The following is a 24676-nucleotide window of genomic DNA, read 5'->3' as shown; positions in this document are numbered from 1 at the left end:
TGGGCCATGGGCAGATGAAACCAAGTTTTGTGGGAATGTTGGTCTGCTGAAGGGTAGGAAGGCTTTTCAGAGGGATCTGGACAGGTTGGATCAGTGGGCCAAGACCAGTTGTGTGAGGTTCAACAAGGCCAAGTGTTGGTTCCTGCCCTTGGGCCCAACACCCCCAGGCAGTGCCACAGGCTGGGGTAAGAGTGGCTGGAAACCTGCCCTGTGGAAAAGGACTTGGAGGGGTTGGTTGACAGCAGCTGAACATGACCAGTGTGTGCCCAGGTGGCCAAGAAGGCCAGTGGCATCCTGGCCTGTATCAGCAATAGTGTGGCCAGCAGGCCCAGGGCAGGCATTGTCCTCCTGTATTCAGCACTGGTGAGGCCACACCTGGAATGCTGTGTCCAGTTCTGGGCCTCTGACTACATGAAAGTTATTGAAGTGCTAGATGAATCCAGAGAGGGGCAATAAAGCTGGTGAAGGGTCTGGAAAACAAGTCCTAGAGGTAGTGGATGAAGGAGCAGGGGTTGTTTGGTCTGCAGGAAAGGAGCCTCCGCGGAGACTTTATGCATCTCTACTAGTACCGGAAAGGAGGTTGTACAAAGATGGGGGTCAGTCTCTTCTCCCAGGTAAGAAGTGACAAAACAAGAAGAAATGGCCTGAAGTTGCACTAGGGGAGGTTTAGTTTGGATACAAAAAAAATTTATTCACTGAAAGAATAGTCGAGCTTTGGAACAGGGTGCTTTGGGAAGTGGTTGAGTTACCATCTTGTAATTGTTCAAAAAACATGTGGATGTGGCACTTTGGGACATGGTTTGGAGGTGAACATGGCGGTGCTACATTGACAGTTGGACTTGATGATCTTAGAGTTTTTTCCAATGTTAATAACTTTATGGTAGGAGACAGATTTTGTTAAAATATTTTGTTCTTTTAAAACGTAATACAAAGAGATGAACTTGGAAAGAAAATAAAATCATCACTTTGATGTGCCAAAGATTTCAGAATTGTGCCAAAGAAAGAAAGAATCATCATTTTGCTGTGCCAAAGATTTCAGAATTGTGCCAAAGAAAGAAAGAAAAAAATATTTGAGACAAATTACATTACTAGACCACATGTTGGTGTTTCCTATTATATTTTGACCCTGTGATTAGCTCAGTTGTTTACAGCATGGTGCTAATAACACCGAAGTTCTATTCCCATATGGGCTATCCGCTTTGGAGTTGGATTTGATGATCCTTTTATGCCCCTTTCAACTCCGAATATTCTGTGATCTGTGATAATAGGCACACCGAAATATCTCAGTTCTCTGCACCTTTATCTGTGTCAAATGGGAAAAAATGGGCACTACTAAACCATACCCACAAGTAACAATCAGACACCTCTTAAAAACTGTTCTATTGTCAGGTTAGATTTTCATATATACTAGGAATGTGAGACAACAACTTGTTTCCAAAAAACTCTTCATGAAATGGATTACAAAATGAGAAGTGAAAGGAGGCTTGCTGTTGCATCCCGGGTTGCGTTCAGATTAGAGTTTTATGATGTTAGTCAGCCAGTTCTGTGTACACCCCTGTTCCCCCCGCAATGGTTTGCTCCAGGCTGCCTGCCATTGGAGCTTCCCCACGTCACTCCTGTGACCACCCCCTGTTCATTCCTGAAACTTCCCTGTCAGTTACCCCATCCCCACGTCCCCGTTCGTCCCAGAGCCCTGTATCCACCCCTGTCGTGTTCCCGTTGGTCGCTGTGGTCCACGCCACTGCCACAGTGCCTGTCCCCATTGGGCAGGAGGGCTTCTGCCCTCGTCTGCCCGCCCCCTATAAATCCCATGTGCCCCCAGTCCCAGCGCCATTTGGTCCACGCGGCACTAGGAGCGGCTGCAGTTCTCCATCGCAGTTCCCCTTCAAATAAAAGGACAATAAAAGCCCTTCAGCCAACTGCGCGGACAGACTGGACATTCCTTCGCCTCTTTGTCTCACCCCAGTTCTGGCCACAGAGCACAGCCAGCCCTACCCCGGTGCACTGAACGCGACAGCACCCGGGACACGCATCAGCCCCTAGCTGGGCTTTCCAGAGCTGCCTGGGATGGGGGAAAACAAAGCAACACCACAGCTTGCCAATAGTTTTGTTTAGAAAGCATCAGTATTTTTCTAGTCCCACTAAAATTATCTGTCAATCAAATGTTGAAATTCTCTTCTTTGCAGATTTTTCATTACATGAGGATTGTCACATCAAGCACAAAATCTCACTCACGTTTATGTATATCATGCATATGTGCAGAAAAAAACTAAAAATTCTTACACATTATTTCATCTCTGTGTAGTTTTACAGTAGTTGAAAGTGCAATGCTGCAATAAACAATATGTAAGCAGATAAAAAGAGTTTTTATCGATACAAATCTTTACAGAGAATGACCTGGGAGGCTTGGTGGACACCAAGTTGGACAAGAGTCAGCAATATGCCCTTCTTGTCAAGAAGAACAAGAGCATTCTGGGCTGCATTAGGAGGAATGCTGTCAGCAGGTTGAGGGACGTGATCCTTCCTTCTACTCAGCCCTGGAGAGGCCACACCTTAAGTGCTGTGTCAGTTGTGGGCTGCCAGGAGAGATATGGAGCTATTGGAAAGAGTCCAGCCAGTAACATTAGTAAGAGATTGACACATCCAGATGAGAAAAAGCTGAGAGAGCTGGGATTGTCAGTCAGGGCATAGCATACAGCAACAACATAAAATGACAAGAAGCTGCACAGTAGAAAGCATGTGGTGGATCAAGCAAGAGACTGAAGGAATAGAATTTGATACCTATTTATATGTTGGTCCCCTTTATTTACTGTTACTATGTATTACTATCCATTGGAGACAAGTTAAAATAAATGGTACCTTTAAGTTCCTGCAAATTGTCTTTTGTTTGTCTTTTAAGAACACAATAAATGCATTAATAACACTATAGTTTTCCCTTGTACGTAGCTCTCCCTTGTACAATATGTAGCACAGTATGCTTAAGAAGAGTGGATTTTACCAGCTAGGGTAAAAAGTTTCTGATCCCTTGCACACACACCCAGAACCACGTGAGCATGTCTTTATCTAAATAACTTTGCGTGTTGTAAGAAACTGTCATTTAAGAGCAATTGCATATTTCCCTTCTTCAAAATTGTAAATAAGAATTAATAATTTCCTTAAGCCTTAGTCATTGTTACTTCACTAGGAAATGACAGCTGAACATCTGGTAAACAGAAACTGCATGTTCATCACACACAACAAAGATCTGAATTATGAACAAGGCAAATCTTCAAGCCTGTTCTGTGTATATCTAGGTTGGTAGATGTTTTTATCATACAGATATGTACTTCAGATATGTTTTCCATGTCTAGAGAAAAAAAACTGAATCAATTTAATTTTTAAAGATACCAATAGAGTTGGAGAATTTTGGGGGGGATTTTAAAGTTTTTAATTCACAGAAAGAACAGAAAATACCTCACCTGGAAACAGAAACCCACAAAAGGAAACATAGAAACATCCCTTTATTCAGTGTGTTCCAAGTTGTTCTGCCAGACCATTTCTTGGGGTGCAACCCTTTATCCATTAAGGCCAAACAAGATGAACCTATTATAAGACTACTTATCATTGGCACATAATAGGAGATGTACTCCAGCCTCTATAGAAAACTTATCACAAAACCCTTGTCTGTAGGAGTCAGGGCTTTTTTTCCTACAGAAAATCTTTATGCAACTTCATTTTGTTAGTGCTAACAGCAGTTCATTTAACCTTGTGAAATAAATGTGAACATAAAAATGTAAGCATCTGTGAAATCATATTTGCAGTTGCTCTAAACCATATTGAGATCCTAACATTATTTATGCAGCCTTTTTTAATTTAAGGGTCTTTTCTCAGTTGTTACTTTACGGCTTTACTTTTAAGTTATTATTGATTTAACCATTTGCATAATCATACATATTAACTGACAAAATTAGATTGCCATTTGTCATTATGTCATTGTTTTCATTGTGCAAGTCTGTTTGCATTTATATCCTAAATAAGCAAGCTTGTTTAAAAACAAAATAGAACAAAACGAAACCAGGATATCTGTTCATCTTCATTTGGTGTAACACTTACTTTCGTTTTTACTATAGAAGTCTGAGCTAAAACAAGACCTATGCTAAGTGAAGTCCCAGCAAATACACTACTTTTCTGTCTTCTGATAATGAATTATTTACCTTTTCTTCACAGGTTGTAGGAAGAGTGAATGTATTAATCGTGCTGCATCACAAATTAAGGAAATTTGACTTCTGACACAAAGAAAATCTGCAATTAGCTCAGTTGTTGCTACTCTAGAAGACATACATGGCTTGCTCTAATATTAGTTAATAACTCTGTAGTAATCAGATTGCTTAACTCACAGCAAAGAAACACCTCTGGGGGTGAGTGTCATGAGGTTTGCTATATGGTTACTAATACTGATATTAATAGGAAGAATGATTATAATAAGTGACATAAAAGAATAAGGTGAAAAAAAGTGTGAAACAGATTCAGAAGTGATAAAAAATTACAATTAAGAATCTAATTTCTAAACAGTACTACAAGTGATTGGTTCTGATAAGACTACTATTTAAAAATCACCAAAATTTGTTACTGAATCTTATTATTAGAATCACTAACTGTTGTATTTTAATGTATTACTTTATTAAAAAATAAGACTTTATATTACTCTAGCTACTTAAGTTACAAAGATTAGTGGTGTTTTGTATTAAGCACTTAAAATTGTGAAATAGTAGGGTAAATAATATTAAGTCTAGCTATCTACAGAAGTTGAGGTAGCATTAGGTAATTATTATTAATGTATTATTATTTATTTATATTATATATAATATATATTATTATAATTTAAGTAAAAAATTAGACTACTAAATTCTCTATTTTTATTTATATATCTTTTCCTATACAATTATATCTTAAAGATGCTGACCAATATATTTATTTGTTCTTCCAAGCCACTCATATCTTTTGTACCCTAAGTTATTGTAAATTATATATCATCTGATATAAAGGATAAACCATATTTTCTTTAATTGAAATTTTAAACAAGGCTTACAGGAGAAACAAAGAACATTTTTAATTTGCTTATCTCTCTAAGACTTTAAATAATGAATAAGTTAAATTAACAAGAAAGCATATTTAAAACAGCTGGTACAAGTAAAATTAGGTAAATTGCAATGAGTTTTTGCTTCACATTATAACAATTCTTTTTATATTAAAACATTTAATAAGTATATGCAAAAAAGTAAGATTTTCATCATATTTGAGTAGCACACCATTAGTAAAGAAAAACTGGCATTTTCATTCAGTGCAAATTCCAGCTTAAAATATGGCTGGTGTCTAGACATGCTGCATATTTATGACTCTAAATGGACTCTACTGTAATTTGTAACTACAAAGAAAGTTATCTTAAATGGGAACACTTGTTATTTGCACTGCAGGTCTCTATACACAACCATTGTATAGAATGATGCTTTGTTAAAAAATCATAATTATTGCTGCATGTGATATTGATAATTTTAAAGTTACACTTTTTGTAAATGTGTATTTTGGTGAAAGTTTCATTCTCTCATAATTGAATACAGCTAATGCTACTAACAGGCTTCTCTTAAAATTATTTTAGATTTCATATTACATTTAACATGGAAATAAATTCTAGCCTATGCCTTCACAATTTAATCAATTATTTCCATTACTGCTCAGACATGATGGCTCTCACAGTCCAATGTAAATCTTGTTGGGGTTAGTTTTCTGTGTGGAGATTCATCCATAACATGCTGAGACATGCAAACATGCAACATGATTTTTACTAGTATTGATACAGAGATTCCATTTGAGTATGGGCAATGTTAAATATTATGTATGTGTTATGTTTGCAAAAAAAAAATAAAAGGAAAAATACTCAATAACAAATCCAAATCTCTGTGAATTTATGCTTTTTGGTAAATTCAAAATGTTATTTTATGAGATGCAACAATAAATATGGACATTAGAAGACCGTAAGAGGTATTTAAGAGCAATGATTAATATAAACAAATGTTAGAGTCAAAGTGTTTTAAAAGTTGTTGATATGAATGAGGAAAGATTTTTCCAAGGAAAGATGAAAGATTTAAGGGAAAAAATAAGATTTGATACTGGTCCAATCCAGAAATAATTTTATCACAACAAACCAAAGTCAGTTGGCAACCTAATTAATAATAGGTGATAAGTCTTTTTTTGTCTCTACTTCCTGACCTCTGCCATTTATTCTGTTTATACCTTTCTTTTGTTCCTCTCATAGAGAGCTTACTAGGAAATGTGCCAATCAAATCATCTTCAACATGACAGGTGCTGAACAGTACAGGAAAACTAATGGAAAACAACGGCCTTAGGTTGTTTGTGCAAAATAAACAAAATAACTAATCCAGCTAGTGACAGACATTTGAGTATCAGCCTTTGGTACGTGTATCTGGCTTGACGTTTAGCTCAGGTGTTCAATGACTAGTGAAAGGTCATGAACACATTCCTGTTAAACCAAAGTACTGACAGGAACTTGACCCCCCTGAAAGCTTGTCCAAAGCTTTCAGTTTGCTATTAGATCTCAGGTAACAGGCGAGCTGTGAGAATTAACTGTGACATTCCAGAGTAGTCTAGGTACTGACAAACAAAAATAACATCTTGCTTTTGAATTACAAACCTGGTGTTGCAGCTGGTAACTTTTAAAATAAAGTAAAAAAATGCAGAAGATCAACTACTGGTTTCCATAAAACAAAGCTATCTCCTCCCTTAACATAACAGCTCATTCAAATTCAGATCTTAAGCATGCAACCATTTATCAATCACATCAGTACACTTCTATCACCACAAAGTGCCATTTTTGCCAACCTCTGGTTCAAAAGTAGGGGAAAGTTGAAGAAACAGAAACAGAAATACTTCAAACTAAATATCCTTAGAAGCACCCAGAGATTCAAAATATTACTTGATGTCAAGTCTCCTCTTTTGAACTTTCACTCATTCCTACTTTAAATTTATAGAACATTTCATTACAATAAAGCACATTACAGGAAAGTAATTTGGAAGAATGAAAACATGTATCCCCACTCACCTGAATTTGCAACTCGTGTGGCTTGGCTGCGCTTGTTTTCAGAGATATGCCATCATTCTTTACTTTTTAAATTAGACCAATATTCACAGAAGTTTAAAATATAATGAAAACTTTCCAAAGTATTTACCTCATACATCAAAGCAGTTGCTAATGCCCAGGTAATGTGCATGTTTTTGTGAGAAAGTTCAGCATCTTTTCTATCAAAAGTTTTGTCATTCTGACCCATTGCCACAGATCCTGGAAGGACATTTGGTGCCTGGAACCAGACAGGTTGGGGTTCCCAAAACAGAAATTCCAGTGTCCCCAGATCCTGAGGCACTAGACGCAGCCCAAAATTTTCTAGAATTTACTCCAAGACCAATGGAAAAAATGCAGTGTTTCAGATGTTTGATACATGTTCTCTGTATTGGAAACTAAATCTCAGCACTCTTTTCACCTTTTCCTCACTCACAGCTTTCCGTTACCAAAAGTAAGACTATGCAACTGCTTAATAACACACAACTGAAATTGGTTCATACACTAAAACTTGTTTATCAGGGTCACCTAGTGATAGCTGCATCCACAAATGAAAATTCATAGCAGCTTCTGATTGCAAGAGAATTTCTGTAATACTTATGGTCTCAGAATGGCTTGTTATAAGAATCAATACTTTCTGGGAAAAGCACAAATTGTGTCCAACAGTCTAATTTAGTTGTTGCATAACACAATTTAGAAACAAGTCACCAAAAGTCAAGTAGAAGCACTCTTTTGAAATCTAAATTATTTAACTGGAAAATCAATGAGAGTTTACTTTTGAAGTTTTTTCTTAAAACTCTATGTTACTTAAAAAATAAATAAAGAGGTTGTCAGACAAGAACTAAAAGAGATGCATTGTATTTTGTCAAGGGTTGCCATAATTTTAAAGATGCAGTTTCCTAGAAGGAAGAGACAGAGAGAGAGAAAAGGAAACTGTAAAAATAGAGACAAACTAGATAAACTGAGGGATAAGAGCATTCCCAGCCCTCCCCATTTTTATAAAATTATACCAGCCTCAGGTTTTCTCTCTCTGCTTTAGAATGTCTTTTTCATACTTTGTCTTGAGAATCAGAACATGATGTTAAGAGCACCAGCTCAAGATTTTAGTAATGTGTTTCTCCTTTTCCTGAAAAATACAGGTTAATTATAGATTTTTCAGCATACTAAAACACTGTTAACAAGAGATTTCCATTATGAAACATTTGTACAGATAAGAGAAAAGGGAATAGTATTCTTACAATAAAATCCTAACTTAATACTTCATATTCAAATGTTAAGAGCTGTTTCCCCCTCTTTCTCTATCTTCTTAATACATAGTTAAAAATAATTTTAGTATTATTTAGGATGAAGCAATAAAATATCAATAATTTGTGCTGTAAGTTGACTATACCGTGAGCTTAGGGAAGTAATACTTTAAGAAATTACGATTTTGGATTTTATGGTTCAATCTGTATTTGGTATGGTAGAGGTTAACCACTCTTTAATTGTTAGCTCATATTTCATATGAGAGAAAAAAAGGCTTTTCTCTCTGATAGCAGGAAATTTAAAGACTTTCATTCTAATCTTGTGAGGCTGTAAAAATGTTTAATCTTAGCTATAACTTTTTCTGTCTCATTTCCACTCCCTGGGAGAGCTTGATCTTATTAAGGGCAATCTTTTGCAATTTGCATTTTTCTGGCCTTCCTGGAGTTTTCCTTTTATTACTTTAATGAAGTTCTATTTCTGGATATTAAAGGTGCTTGCCTACAAGACTTCAGGAGGCTCACACCTTTTAATGGTGTTGCAAACACTGTACCCACTAGCCCTATTTATTAAATCTATTACAATTTATGATGCTGGTGCAAAGTTAGAGCTTTTCTTCACGCTTTGGATTTCATCAGCATATTGATGGGATCAGCAACTCATCAATAAGCCACACAAAAAGATCATTTGTGACTGAAATTTTTATACAAATTTGATATATTATTTTTCTTTTCCTATTGGTGTGATTGCAATTGTGTCATTATTAGACCACCGACCCTCTCTTTCTTTTTCTCTCCTCTCTGTCTTCTCCCCTCTCCCCTCTCCCCTCTCCCCTCTCTCTTCTCTCTTCTCTCTTCTCTCTTCTCTCTTCTCTCTTCTCTCTTCTCTCTTCTCTCTCCTCTTCTCCCTCCTTCTCTGCACCACTAAAGATGTAGCCTGTTCTTCTACTCATGGAATTCTACCCAGGTCCTGGCAGGAGTTGGATGAAGGGTAGGATTTGTGCAGCCATTGCAGCTAAGGGGATGATTCTGAAGGATATTATAAGCCAACAGGATAAAAAAAATAAACAAAACAAAAAACAAACCCCAGATCTGAAGTGCAAACCTAATAGAAATGTGAGGAGACAGTGGTGGATCCTGGAGGGATAAACTGAATCAGAGAGATTTAAATAGGGGAAAGCATTAGAAAAACAGGATAGGCAAGACAGATAGGAAATTGAAGATTCAGAGCAACAAGAGCACGAAGAGACATAAACTCTGACTAAACAATCTTTATTAGCATTTTTAGATCTTCATCAAATCTGATTTTGATAATCTTTTCTTAATGAGTTAAATTAAGAATTCAGGAATGCTGTGGAGAAATGTGTTTCTTGCAGGCTGAAAGAAAAAGACAGCAAGAGCACTGTGAGAACTGGATGTAGATCACCACAGGGTATTTTCTTCTGGCCATCTCAGGCAGATAAATATATGACCATGGTTTGTCAAGACTTATATGCAAGATCCCTACTCTTCTTTTTTCACCTAGAGTGTCATCTCTTTTATTTTGTCCTGGGGTACAAAAAATTCTATGTGAAATAATTTTAAAATGATAATATCTGGAAAATCAAAATACATACACATATTAAACTATTAGAGAGCATCCAAAGGAGGGCAAGGAAGGTGGTGAAGGACCTTGAGGGGAAGCCTCATGAGATGTGTCTGAGGTCACTTGATCTGTTCAGCCTGGAGGAGTCTGAAGGGAGACCTCAATACAGTTACAACTTCCTCATGAGTGGAAGAGGAGGGGCAGGCACTGATCTCTTCTCTGTGGTGACCAGTGACAGGACCTGAGGGAATGGCCTGAAGTTGTGTCAGGGAAGGTTTGGGATGCACATTAGAAAAAGATTCTTCTCCCAGACAGTGGAGAGGCTGGAACTGGCTCCCCAGGGAAGTAGAGACAGCACTAAGTCTGACAGAGTTCAAGAAGTGTTTGGACAATGCTCTTGAGCACAGGGTGTGACTCTTTGGGATGCTGTTCTGCAATGCCAAGAGTTGGATGTGGTGTTGCATTGTTTTCTCCAGCCTGGCTAAGGTGCTGCTTCTTGGCTGGACCAGGGTGCCGCACGGCCCGGGCACTGTGGCATTCAGTGCAGCGGGGTGGGGCTGGTCGCGCTCTGTAACCAGTGCTGGGATGAAGCAAAGAGGCGAAGGAGGCACACCTTGTCCTTGTGGTTGGCTGGAGAGGGTTTATTGTCGCATGGACAAAATGGCTATGGGACTGAGGGCACATGGGATTTTATAGGGGGCGGGCAGACGAAGGCGGAAGCCCCCCTCGCCCAATGGGGACAGGCACTGTGGCGGTGACGTGGACCACAGTGACCAATGGGAACATGACAGGGGTGTGTACAGGGTTCCGGAACTAACAGGGACGCAGGGATGGTGTAACTGACAAGGAAGTTTCAGGAATGAACAGGGGTGGTTACAGGAGTGACATGCGGAAACTCCAATGGCAGGCAGCCTGGAGCAAACCATCGCGGGGGGAACAGGGGTGTACACAGAACCGGCTGGCTAACATTATAAAGCCCCTAATCTGAATGCAACCCAGGATGCAACAGTTGGACTCAATGGTCCTTGTGAATCCCTTTCAACTCAGCATATTCTGTGATTCTGTGATTTACAGCTCCATGTGGTTTAATAAACAAGGAAAATATTCTCTCAGTGCAGTCTCAAATAAAAGTTATCCAATGAATACATGGCCATTAAATGTTATTCTAACAAATAACTTATTTTTCAGGAATTCCCCAACATTTTTCACCATTTGCAAGCATAATAACCAATGCCAGGGTCCTCTTTTTACAAAACTTTGGTATAAAGTGCTTGCTCAAACTCATTCCACTTGTTTGTAACTATATGGTTTCAAAATAATGTTTTGAAATGATGCCTTACATTTTAGCTTCTATATTTTTCAGATTCTGTGCTGCTTTAGTGTGTAGTTCCTTATTAAGGGATGATAAGCTCTCTTCACAGAGAGACAATTCCTTCTCTAGCTGGAGACCAAGGACAATCAATCCAAATTTCAGGCCCAAGAGCGTAAACAATGGTGGACTGAAGAGAGGAAAACAAAAAGGATGGGACTTCATGACCTAAAGCTATAATTGGCCAAGTAACTCCAGTATGCTAATAGACCAAAACTTATAAAAAGTGAGAGACCTTCTGACTGGTTGTCCAGTTTGTGACCATTTTGGGTTCATCTTGGGTATAGCCCTGGCTGGGCTCTTGTGCTGCCTATGGTGTAACCTTTTAATAAACACCTACTTTATTCTTTAACTCTCTCTAGCCTCTAGGTTCTAGGTAAGCCTTCATAAGGCATCAGTTTCTGGTGGGAAATCAGGCATCAGAACCAGAGAAAGAATGAGACAGAGGGGACCTTTTTGCATATACAGCATAACTTCTCCTAAAATATTTTATTCAAGATATTGAGATACAAAAAAGCAAAGATTTACCTGTCTTCTAAATAAACAACATTTAAAATTCCTTTTACTTTTTATATATCCCATTAAATTACAGGTTCAACTTTCTCAATTTGACCATATGCCCAGAAGAATGTAAAACTCTAAGCTGATGCAACAGCAAAAAATTTAATTTTTGATATTAAATCAATACTATTCTGAGTGTAGTTTTTTTTTCTTGTTCTTAACTTTAACCGAAAACTTTAATATATATATATTTTTAAAGTGTAATATCAAGGTTAACTTAGTGGGAAAAAATTGGAGCAGTTTCTTAGAACCAGTTGATTTAAAAAGGAAGTGTACAGTAATATAATCATTAAAATACAAATGTAAATAAGTTATTTATCTCTGATTAAATGGTTGTTTCTGAAAAGTGTATGAAAATGTAGAAAATATCACTGCTTTAAAACACTGAATATTAGAAGTTACTTTAAAAATAAAAATTATTTCAAGGATTGTTCCTGTTCTTTTTTCATTCACATAATATGTGCATGTTGGAAGAAAACACAGCAGAGCTCTGTAAAATTCTGTACATCTAGAAATCATGAGGTAATTGATAAGAAGTGCACCAGAACATATTGCTATTTTGGTATTTCATTAAGCATGCATACTCTGAACAAGAATAAAGAATATTTGTTTACTGATATATATGGAAAAATCCAGTATAAGCACTCTTCTGGATTAGCTGCCATAATTTTACTCAATAATAGATGAAGAAGGAGGTTTCAATTTTCTAAGACAAACAGGATGGTGCTTATTTAGAATACAAACCCTTAATTCATAATGAATAGTCCATCTAAAACATGAAGATGAGAAGCCAACTGGGATTTTTATGGAAAAAGAAAAAGGTAAGAAAATGTTTGGAATGACCTTTCCATTAGAATGAAATTGCAGCATAATAAAAAGTTACTTAATTACTTAAGTAATGAAACCGGTGAAGGATCTGGAGCACAATTCTCATGAGTATTGGTTGTTTATCTTGGAGACATAAAGGCTCAGGGGGACCATATCACCCCCTGGAACTACCTGAAAGCATAGTTAACAATGTGGGAATGGGTGTCTTCTCCTAGGTTACCTGTGACAGGAAATGAGGAAATGGCCTCAAGTTGCACTAGGGAAGCTTTTGATGAGATTTCAGGGGAAAAAATCATGGAAAGGTTATCAAGCACTGGAACAGGTTGTCCAGGGAAGTAGCCGAGTCACCATCCCTGAAGGAACTTAAAAGTTGTGTAGATGTGGCACTGAGGGACATGGTTTAGTAGAGGACTTGGCATTGCTGGATAAACAGTTGGACTTGAACTTGGAGGTGTTTTGTATCATAGCTGATTCTATGACTCTAAGCATGGCCGGGAGACATTCCCAATATACAGTTTCTCAGCTATAAACATGTAAGCATTGCTGTGACTTTTACATTTCTGGAGAATGATGTTTCCTAAGTGTCGTAGTTTGGATGGGATAGAGTTAATTTTCTTCTAGTAATGGTACAGTGCTGTGTTTTGCATTTAGGATGAGAATAATGTGGATGACAGTTGTTGCTGAGCAGGGCTGACATTAAGTCAAGAACTTTTCAACTTCTCATGCTTTGCTGCTACTAAGTAGGCTGGGGGGCACAAGGCTGTAAGAGGACACAGCTGACCCTGATTGACCAAAGGGCAGTTGTGATGCCATGCACAACATATAAAATTGGTGAAAAACTGGCCAAGGGTCTACTGCTTGGGTAGTAGTGCAGGCCACTGGGCATTGGTTGGTTGGTGCTGAGCAATTGGTTTCATTTGCATCACTTCTCTTCCTTGGATTTAATCTCTCTCTCTAATGATTTAATTTCAATAATTAAACTTTTCTCAGCCCCCAAGTTTTCTTTCTTTTAGCCCTCCAATTCTCTCCCCCTCCCCACCAGGATGTGGAGTGAGCAAGCAGCTCTCTGCTACTTAATTGATGTCTGGGGTTAAACCTTGACATAGAAATTAAATCTGCAGTGCATTTTTCTCTCAGGTACAGGTTAGAGACAAAAAGAAATAATAATGATATTCTGATATACCTTTACTAAATAAAGGCTGTGTTTGATGTGTGTTCTGCTTATCTGACAGTTTAGAAACTGAAGGAAATTTTGGAGTTGAGAATCAACAGCATCATAAGAAAAAAAAATATACATCTGACAGTAGCAGTGAAATAACTGGGGCAATTAAAAAAAATAAAATATTAAGGCAACTATTGTAAGGAGGAGACATATTCAGTAAAGACAGGGAACAAAAGCCCAAGACTGTAAAATTCTCCGTTTCCTTGGCATTCATGACATTTAATACACTTCAACTGGGTCAAAACTGGTATTATATCAAACAACTATTGTGTATTAATTACTCAGTTTTAAAATAAATTTCTGAATATTTTTTTCTGATATGCATTCATTTGAGCTTTCTTTGTCTAAACCAAATTTAGTCAAAATTTCCATCATGCAAAGCAGTTGAGAATGGAAACTCCAGAAACTCTGCCTAAACTGGTGGGGTTTTGGTGCACTTCTTGATTCATTGTTCATAAAGACGAAAGCCATGATTAGTATTAAAATTGCTCCCTGGTCTTTTTTTTTTTATTATTATTATTATTTTTTTATTTTTTTATTTTTATTTCCTTTTTCTTTCTTTTTTTAGCAAAGGAATGTTTTTATTGCTAAAAAATCACACTAAAAACTTGTTTCTTTTCCACAGGTCCTTTTTTTCCTTTGGTCAGTTACAATTCAGCAGTACATAGAACAAACCTAAGATTTATTTCATTTCTCTTACTGAAAGACACTCAGGTACTGATAGAAATAGTACAGATTTTTTAATTGGCAAAGGTTTAGTGGAGAAAAACTGAGAGCCTGGAAGGTAGGAAAACAAACTGGGAATACAGCCAAAACCAACAGAAGTAATATAAAGCTGGGAGATGTACATAACGAAGGCTGAGGAGAAAGATCTGAGTTTCTACATGGTAGCAGGTACTGTGAGAAGGTGTACTTGGCCTAATGTTCATAACTACAGTTATTAATAAAAAGTTGACATATTTAAAGCATGTAAAAAACCCTGTCTCAATTATTGTTCATTCCTCAAGCATGAAACAAGTATCATAAACTGACTAAAAAGCATATGTCCACAGCCAGAGGAGACTGGGAATGCTGCCTAGGTAATAAAATGAAATGCCAGACTCTTTGATATGCCTTTTGTGTCTTTCCCCTGTGGATACACATGCAGAATGTGCATTTTTGTTCTCTATAGCACTGGGATTTTGCTTGCAGATGCTTTTCAGTTTTGGACTTATTCAGAAATCATTTAGTGACAGTCATCCCAGATGTATAACTAACCAGCAAGTGGCAACAGAGTAAATCAAAAAGTGTATTGTGTTTTTCTCTGCTGTACAAAACAATACATTGTTTTTCCTAAAAAAAGACAACTTCCCCCAAAATAAAACAAAATGAAAACTAAACTAAAAAAACAAACAAACAAAAACCCAAACACCTTCCCCCTCTCCCCCACCCGCAAATCAGCTCAATATATGAAACTCAGTCTCTTACACTATATTTGTATTTTACGACTAAGGTAATTTTAAGAGGAAGTTTGATATTTCTGAGCTTATTTTTAAAAATACTGCATATATTTTATTAGAGTTTGCAAACATTAAAATCAAAAATCATAATATTAATCTTACATGAGAAATTGCTAACAGTTTTGCAGATGCAAAAATTCTTCTACAAAATCTCTGAAGTGCCGATACTTGTTTCAAAGGATATTTCAGATATAGCCTATGCACTCATAAACTGAAAGAAGCCAGACCAGTTGAAAACGTTTGCAATCCTCCACCAGAGGTCTTTTTCTTTCTTTCTTTTTTCTTCATTGTTTCTATATCTCTGATAGCTTTTGAGCAAGGTTATTGAACACTACTTAGGACCTCAAGGAACATGTATCAAGAAACAAAATATCTTTGTAGTACTCAGAATTAAGGAACTGAAAATAACTCCTTTCTAGGCTTGTATTTTCTATCACTAACTAAACTACATCAAGACAGATGTTACACTGAGATATAAGTCAAGCTTGTCATGTAGTGAAGCTACCTAGAGCATCTTGGCACTCACCTCTCAAAGAAAATGGTATGGTACTTTCTGTGGTATCTGTCAGGACAGTGCTAACAACTAGCTGGTTCCTTCATGGCTCAGTTCAGTTCAATAGTATACCCCTGCCAACAGGCAGATTGTCAGTAAGAACAGTCTAAATTTAGTTTCTGACATCTTTTAGGGCTTGGGACAACATACAGAGTTTTTTCAAAGCACAAATACTAGGTTTCATTGAAGTGGTATGACATGCACTGTTATGCACCAGTAAGGGTTAACTTTCAATCACTTGGCATATTTTGTTTGGCTATGTTAAATGGATCACTGATTTTCCAGTGGGCACAAAACCAGACAAACATATGGACAACATTTATAGGCAATCAGTACATTTACACTTAATTTGAGTATCTCAGCTGACTAATGAGGGAGAGACTTAAAGCCAGAGATTTCCAAGCTGTTGTCCATACTGAGATCACAAACTGCTGTTTCAGAAGACTTGTCCTTTATGAATATATTGGCCAATGAAATTTAAAACCAACCACGTGTTTATATGCTTCTTGTTGTCACGGTCTTATGGTTGCGACTCATTAGTGTTTTAGTTTACCCAAGGACTAGGCTTTGGACATGAATTTCTCATTCGTCCTCAATTAAATGTGCTTTGTCATACACTGGTCTCAGTGCACACAAATCCAATTGCTTTTGAAAGAAACTGAAACAGAAAATGTGCCCACCTAATGCTCTCCATAAGTCCAGAAAATAGCAAGATTCTCCCTCCAAATGAGTATATTGTTTGCAGCCAGGTCTCAATACCCATTTTTTCACTCTGGGGTTATCTGTGTTGTTTACTAACATAGTATTACCCTTAATTCAGGTATACTATAAATATGAGTGAAAAAGACAGATTTTTTTCCTTTTTAAATTTTGGAATCTGAAATGGGTTTAGATTTCTGATGCCTTGTGCTCTGATTAACACATATTATGTTTACACAGAATGTCCCCACTGTGACTACTTCACGCTTTCAGTGAAGTACCTACATAACTAAATTTACAGATCCATTTACAGAACATTTTTTGTTTAAATAAGAAACGCATAGAAATGTGACCTTAAGTCACATATAATCTGGTAACCAGTAACTAAAAGTCTGATTCTATCCTCACACAAGTCAATCTTAAATGTTTTTATTCTAAGATTGTATCAAAAGCATATCCTTGTATACTCATTTGCACTCAAGTCAATCAGTTGTTAAATAAACTGCTGTTGCATTTTCTAATGGAGATATTTTGGTGCCACTTTCTGCTGACATAATTTTCTCCACCTAGGTGATTTCAACAAGTGTGAACCATCTTTTTATCAATTCTCAATAATTTATAGCTGTATAATATTTCTGCAATGCAATTCTAGGACTATTTTTTTCTTTATATCTGTAAACCATTCCCATAAAGATTTATATCACTGTTTTGAAAGGTATACATTAAACTGTAGGTGTTTTGATGAGATACAGGTATCAAGTTTTTGTATTGGAAAATCATACATAGGTAGACACTGGAAGGGACCTCTGGAGATTGTCCAGTTCACCTGTTCCTTTGCCCTGTTTACAGCAGGGTCAACTATAACAGCTTGCTCAGAACCTCATCCAGTTGAGTTTTGATAAATCCAAGGATGGATACCTCACTTCCAGGCAACCTATTTCAGAGTTACATTTATTGTAAAAAATACTTTCTTTACATTTAAATGTAAAGAATTATTTCAGTTTGTGGCCTTTGTCTCTTTTTTTGGGGACCACTGTGGACTGAGAAGTCTGGCTCTGTCTTTTTTACTTGCTGGGGTGCTGCAGGGGTTAATGCACTGGCACCTCAGATGGGCACACAGTCGGACTAAATTCTCAGAAAAAGTGTGATAGTTTTCTTTATGACTCTGTCCTCTTGGTACCTCCTTATTTTTGTGTATAGAGAGAAGTGGGCCCTCTGCAGTCCTAATGTGTTTATCAGCAGGTCTCTCTAAATCACTTGCACCTTTTGCTTGACAACTGAGTCTATCGCTTCTTCACTTGATTTTGGTTGGCCAATCTGTTATCAAAGATACTTCTGCCCCTTTTGACCAACTCTATCCCACGTCTTCCTAGCCTCAATCCTGTGGGAAGGTCCCATGGTCCTCAAAGATGAAACTGTTATCAATACCAGTTATGTAAGCAGTTGTTAAATTGGATAAAAGCAGTTGATAAACACTCTCTCAAGCACTTCGTCTCATTGTCAGGATTGTAGAGAAAAATATTGGAGCACCCATGTCCTTCATCATGCTTCTGGAGACATGGAGTCACCTGTGGTGTGTTCCAGGTCTGCTCTGGCCATATCATTAGTACGTATATGGAAGAGCAGCAAGAGATGATAGTCCCAGGGCTGGACAAGTCTTGTTAGTCTCACCATGGCATCCCAAATCCAAGCCCTTGGAAAGCAGCAATCCTATTTAAAAGACAGGTAGTATTGGCAGATGGGGGCCTTCATCCCCAGCATGGAGTGCCCCTGTACTGCTACTTGTTGTTCTTTGTTGTGCTGCTGAGTGCTTCAGGCTCAGCTGGTTTGGACACTTTTTTGGCATAACTCCCAGTCCTTCATCTGCTAACAAGGACAGCGAACCTGTTCTGCATATTCATTAAATAAAAATATATAATGATATTCATAAATTCTTTTTATGTTTTGTTGCTTCTTGGTTTCACCTCAGGGGGAGTTCTGATGAAATTCTCTTATACTTTTTTCTTGGTTTGTTTTTGGGTTTGGTTGTTTGTTTGCATTTTTATTATTCCCACCAGAGAAGGTCTAGCAATTCCTGAATAAAAATTGTGGCATTAATTGGCATTTCCTCAGTTAGAAAAAAAATAAGGAAAAAAAAAGGAGACAAAACATAGGTGGAATGCAAAGAATTACTTCATGTCACCTCTGTATCTCAGTCATTGCTGTTCTCCAGACACTCAATGATTCCACTGAGCATGTGTGAATGAACGAAAACCAAATATGAAATTCAGAATTTTTCTCAGGGAAATTGCAGTGGTATTTATACTTCAGACTCTATTATAGATATTTATTAAGAAAGTGAGCCTACATTAATGTTGTGCAGCTTTTGCTTCAAATAATCAGCTTTGTCTACAAACAGAAACATATTTCTGTACAAATTAAGCTCAAAAAAAGAACTAGATTGAAATATGAGAGATACAGTATCTGACTAGAACAGAATTAATCTGGATGGAAATACATTTTATTGAGACATTCAGGGGGTGCTGGCTAGTGTTAAAGCTGTACTGAAACAAACATAGTAAAGCATTTATGCAATATATCAAGTCTTTGCCTTAGCATAAAAAATTCATGAATTATTAAAAATGTTAGTAGAGAACTCTAAATAAGCTTTCTTTTTTTATAACAGATCTTAAAGGTGATGAAGATGCCTAACTATTTTAAAATCTTGGCATCATGTCTCAAGGAAGAAAATGCATATGTAATTACTATTTCAGAAAGCTTCTAGTTTAACCACTATTTCTGACAGGTGTATGTACAGGTGTGTCCCTGCTTAGGGCTTCAATAGCCCTTACAAAACGTGTTTCAAGGCAGGACTTGAAGTAATGTAGGAGAGTAATGAGGAAATATTCAAAGTCTATCATGATTATTTCTAAAGGAAACTTTGGTCAAGGGTTTTGATTTCAGTCCAACCACATCTGGCATAATCTTGCGTTTTCACAATTCCATAATAGACCTGCAGAAATCAATTAATATGATTACTCACTAAATGAATGAAATGTTTTCCCAGTGTTTTCAGAGTCAATTCTCCTGTAAAAGGATAAACTATTAGAATAATCTTGGAAATTACTTTTTCTGGGAAATATCTCAACATATTTCAGAATTTTATGTTATGCAAATAAAACAGATTCTATACAAATACAATATATCTTTAATATAATTTGGCTTTTTTTTTTTTTTTTCACTGAAAGAGGATAGCTAAGCAAGAGAAACAAGAACAACTGACTCTTACAGCAAGTAACTCAGTGCCTAGTAGTACAAGACCTGGTAATTGTCAGGTGTTCTTCATCTCTCTCTTTTCCATTGTTATAAGCGAAAAAGAATAGGGGTCAAATGATAACAAACAAATAAATAATACTGCAAGATATGGACCCTGGGCAGGGTCACGTTCCATTAGATCAGATTGTTTCCAGGGATGGGGCATCCATAGCTTCTCTGAGCAAGCTGTTCCTGTGATTCATCATACTCACAGTAAAAAAATTTTAGTCAGAATCCTTGGAACAGAATATTAAAATCTAAAGGAGGACAGATTGGAGAACTCTAAAATAACTAAAAGAAATGGGATAACAAGTCTTTCTCTGGGCTATTTTCCTTTCCAAGTGCTACATAATTTTCCCAAGCCTGAAGAGGTTAGCAGCTAAAGAGACCTAATGAAACCAGAAAATGACCTCCTAGTCTTTGGATGACAAATGTTAGTACATAACCTGTCAATTGTATATGTTTTATGTGAATTGTTTAACTTTTTTTTTTTTTTTTATACAGACAGAAATAAGAGACTGTTCTTTATTCCTGCACAACTTATTTTGCTGTTAGACACACCATACTGTAATTCATAATTGATGGAGTGGGAGTAACATTCACATTTTCTCTAGAAAAGCAAACAGGTGCAAAACTATTTAATATACTTTAAGCAAAAGAAAACAACCTTCCTGCTATATGGAGAATTTATTTCATATTTATTAATTCTTCCAGTTAATTATTGTGTGTTGTGTAGCAAGGACATATATGTGGGAAGCTTTCAGACAGTGACTGAGCACCTGTGGATTTCACTATTTAACTTGTTTCAGAATAATTTTCTTGTGGACCCATACCTTTCCATGACCTTCTTCTCTTTTAGTCTGCTAAGTACATGCCATTACATAATTCTCTGCAGCTAAATGTCCTTTTTTAGAATTTCCTTCCTTATGAATCAATAACATTTTTGTAGTTCCAAGTCTCTGTAATACCACTGCCAGTCTTTTAATGCCTTCAAAGGTAAAAACTCTTCATTTCCCACCTCAAGCATAATGTTAGTCTCTATAGAGTGCACAAATCAAATTTAGGGTTATGCTTTCCACAAGTAGGCCACAATTCTCCAGCTTCTTCCTTATGTTATGAAGTTCTTCACTTCTTTCCCTGCTGTCACTGATTTTGTCTGTCTAGCCTCTTCACTGTGGGCAAAACTTAAGCGCGCCATCTGGGACTACCTTCCCATATCTTTACCACATTCATTTGCCTTCTGTTCACAAGTCTCATTGGAAAGCCAATCTTTAGCTTCCTCTTAATCTCCATTTCCTCCACTCTGTGACAGTTTTATTCATTCTGTAGAGTATTTAAAATTCAGTTTATGAAAAAGATAATAGAAGGCTTTCCCTCCTATGGTATTTAGTGGTATCGTTGGTTGAAGTTACAAATGTTTATGTATATCTGCATCTTTCAAAAAGAAGATCAAATTAAAACATGTTAAAATAATGTGATAAATAAAACAAATAAATGGAAATATGATACTTGTTTGCCAAAATCATCTTTCAATTAATGAGTAAAGCAGAAATATCATTGTCATTCTATCCAAGTAATGTATAATACCACAGATTAATACCAAGGACATTATCCTAAGTCAGTAAATCAATAGTTAATTTTGTGTATTCCAATGTCTCTGACTCAACTGCACTTATTAGAGCATAAAGGAGTACACCCAATAATGACTACATTTTCAGTCTTTTTACTGTTATATTCACTACAGTACAAGGCAGAGGAGGGAGGCATTTCAATAGATCTTGAAAAAAACCTTTTATAGAAGGACTATGAAGACACTGTTCCTTTTTTTTTTTTTTTTAAGCTAAATATAAATGGAAGATGAAATATTTCAGGGATGGTAAGTCAAATCTTCAGGGCAGCACAATGAGTTGTATCAGCAGCAAAACTTTGCAGAAGTACTGCTGCAGTTGCTAGTTTTTTGGGTGAACTACAGGTGCCATATAGCTCTTCTCTAGGATGTGTAATTGGCAATTTGAAACTTATTTGTCCCGTATTCACAGTTTCACCACATGGGTACTCTCAATGAGGTCAATGCATAAGTTTAAGTCACATAGAAGTCAACTTGAATTTATTTGACCTGGGAACCATTAAGAGCTTGTCATTTGTTATGTACACTGGGCACCGTTCATTGTATGTAGTCTGAATTTTAGTTAAGTTGAGGTTTCAGACTAACCTCATTGACAGTGCTTGTTTGCTTAATTTAAAGCTTGGAGAATTTCTGCTCCTGCAGAAGTCTAGAAACTTCATTGATGCAGACCTATCTAGCCGTTTATTTTGTTTCAAATGTCAGATCACCTGCTCTCATCACCTAGGAAGATGATCCTTCTGAAGCACTTCTCAATGTTTCAAAACAAGTTATAGGTTTTAGAGAGAATTCTTATTTTTTTTCTCTATTTAGCATAAAATACAAAAAATTCTGTTTTACAAGGAACTTAAGTTCAGTATACCAATTTAGGAAATTGTTTTAGGTTAGTCCAAAGACCTGACTAATTTCTTTTCGGGTAACTTAAGCTGTTAACAGTTAGCTACTGTGTACTTTAGTCCTCAGTGCCAGAGTTCTTTTCAAACCTTTTTCAAAATTTATGCAATGAGCTAACCTACTTGTTCTTGAAATTTAAACTATCTGTCAAATCTATTTTTTTTTGTTCTAAAAAAAAATTAGTAACAATCTCTCTCCATTCTTGACATAAGCCTTCCATACAACCTAGATTATAAATTCCTGAAAGACCTGAATTACATGTCAGTTTGTAATATGTACTTTTTTTTCCCTCTTACCAATTTAAAAACAGAAATCAAACAAGAAAATATTTCTTCTAGTTTGAATTAGCTTTCTTGTCCATTGTTTTATTGGAAATCTCATTTCCATCACATTAAATGTTATTGAAAGAGAAATAATTGCCTTTAAAATCAAAAGGATAGAGAGTTAACCACAAGAAGGACATGGGACTACAATACAAGCATTATCACATAACTATAACTTTACCTACAGTTTATTTTTTTTACTTTACTATGTGGTAAGTACAGAAAAATAATAGCTTCCAGAAATAAAGCTCTGAAAGAAACATCGATTATAATTTTCTGCATGGATCTCCACATACACTAAAGTGACAGGATTTGCATTATAATTTGACATACAGAACAACACAAGCAAAATCTGAATTCAGAGTGATTGTGAAGATACTATTTTCTTTTCTTTTTTTTAAATGCAAATACTCCAAAATAATGTTTTATGTTATATAGAGTATATACATGATCTGATCTTATATAAATCATTAGGGACAACATATTTTTGTGTATTGTCCCCCAACAATAATTTGAATTTAATATTTTAACTTTTTAAAGAAGAATTTGCAAGTTACTCTGGTGAAACTCTACCATAAGGTAGCCATCATTCAAATGCTGGCTGGGCATCAGTGTTCACGTGGAAGGTGTGAGCGTTTGCCTTTGAATCATGTGATTTGTTTTATTCTTTCTTCCTCCCCATTCCTTTGCTTTTTAAACTATCTCAACCTACTAGTTTTCTTCTGTTTGCTCTTTTTCTATTGTCTTCACCATCCCATAGAAGGGACAGAGAGAGTAAGTGTCTGTGTGGTCCTTTGCTGACAGCTGGATCAACGCCTCATGAGTCTTATTTCTTGTGCCTGTTCTTTCTGATGCATTGCTAAGATAACATTGTTATCTAATTTCAAGGCTTTATGTTATATCACATTACCAACACCAAAAATGAAGGATACATATTGCAAGTGTCATTCTGACAATGGTAATTCATCCTTACCCTGAAAAAATGCATCAAAGGTATTTGAGCTGCTGGACTGCAGAATGAAGCTTTTGTGGGCATAAAGGTAGCTGATTAATTATTCCTAAGCCACCAGAGGGTCTAATATGACTGACAGTGGCTTGTGCTGTCATATAATGTCTTGCTGGTATATAACTCCTGGAGAACAGGAATTTACAGATGCAGTAGAAAATCAGAATCTCTGCTGATGTAGTTGTGTGATTAAACTTTGTATTTCACTTAGCCTGATCTCCCACCAGAGAAAGTTTAGACTGGATATTAGGAAAAATGTCTTCATTAAAATGGTGTCGTGTCAAGCATTAGAGCAGGCTGTCTAGGGAAGAGATTTAGTCACCATGCCTCAAGGTATTTACTAGGTGTGTACGCGTGGCATTCAGGGACATGGCTGAGTGATGAACTTGGCAGGGTTAGGCTTGCAGTTAGAGTCCATGATCTTGAAGATCTTTTTCAAAGTAAATTATTCTGTGACTCATCCCAAAGTTGTTTAATTCCACCCCCCACCAGGAAAGCCGAGGTAAAGTCTGTGAAATATATGTTGCAATTAAAGCATATATTGGAATTCTTTCTCACATTCAGATCTTTGGTCTTTGACTTGTATAATAAGGCTGCTGTAGTATAACTTTGAAAGAAAATGGTATTTGATGCAGAAATTATGAAACTCCCGAGATCGCCGTCTGTTTTTAAATCTTCCTTTATTATGCTTCACTTACTTCCTATCCTCCAGTTTTTTACCTTTTAGAGGAGGATGAAGAGAGCCTGTTTTGTTAAAATTAATTTTCTAGGGGATTGTTAATTCACTATCTGCTCTTTTACAGTTGCTGAAGAAGAAGGGATGAGACTTCTTCCATTTTTATGAATATATATTAATTCATTAATCTT

The 24676-nt window shown here is 36.5% G+C and overlaps 1 protein-coding gene across 1 annotated transcript in view; it reads right to left on the bottom strand.

Annotated features, from left to right (window-relative positions):
* Positions 1-24676, bottom strand: part of EYS (eyes shut homolog) — a 723820-nt gene that overhangs the window by 463442 nt on the left and 235702 nt on the right. The window lies entirely within an intron of this gene.

Source organism: Vidua chalybeata, chromosome 3, assembly GCF_026979565.1.
Source record: "Vidua chalybeata isolate OUT-0048 chromosome 3, bVidCha1 merged haplotype, whole genome shotgun sequence".
In the NCBI taxonomy this organism is placed as follows: Eukaryota; Metazoa; Chordata; class Aves; order Passeriformes; family Viduidae; genus Vidua; species Vidua chalybeata.
Note: the sequence above shows the minus strand (reverse complement) of the source record. Positions and strands in the feature narration are given on the sequence as shown.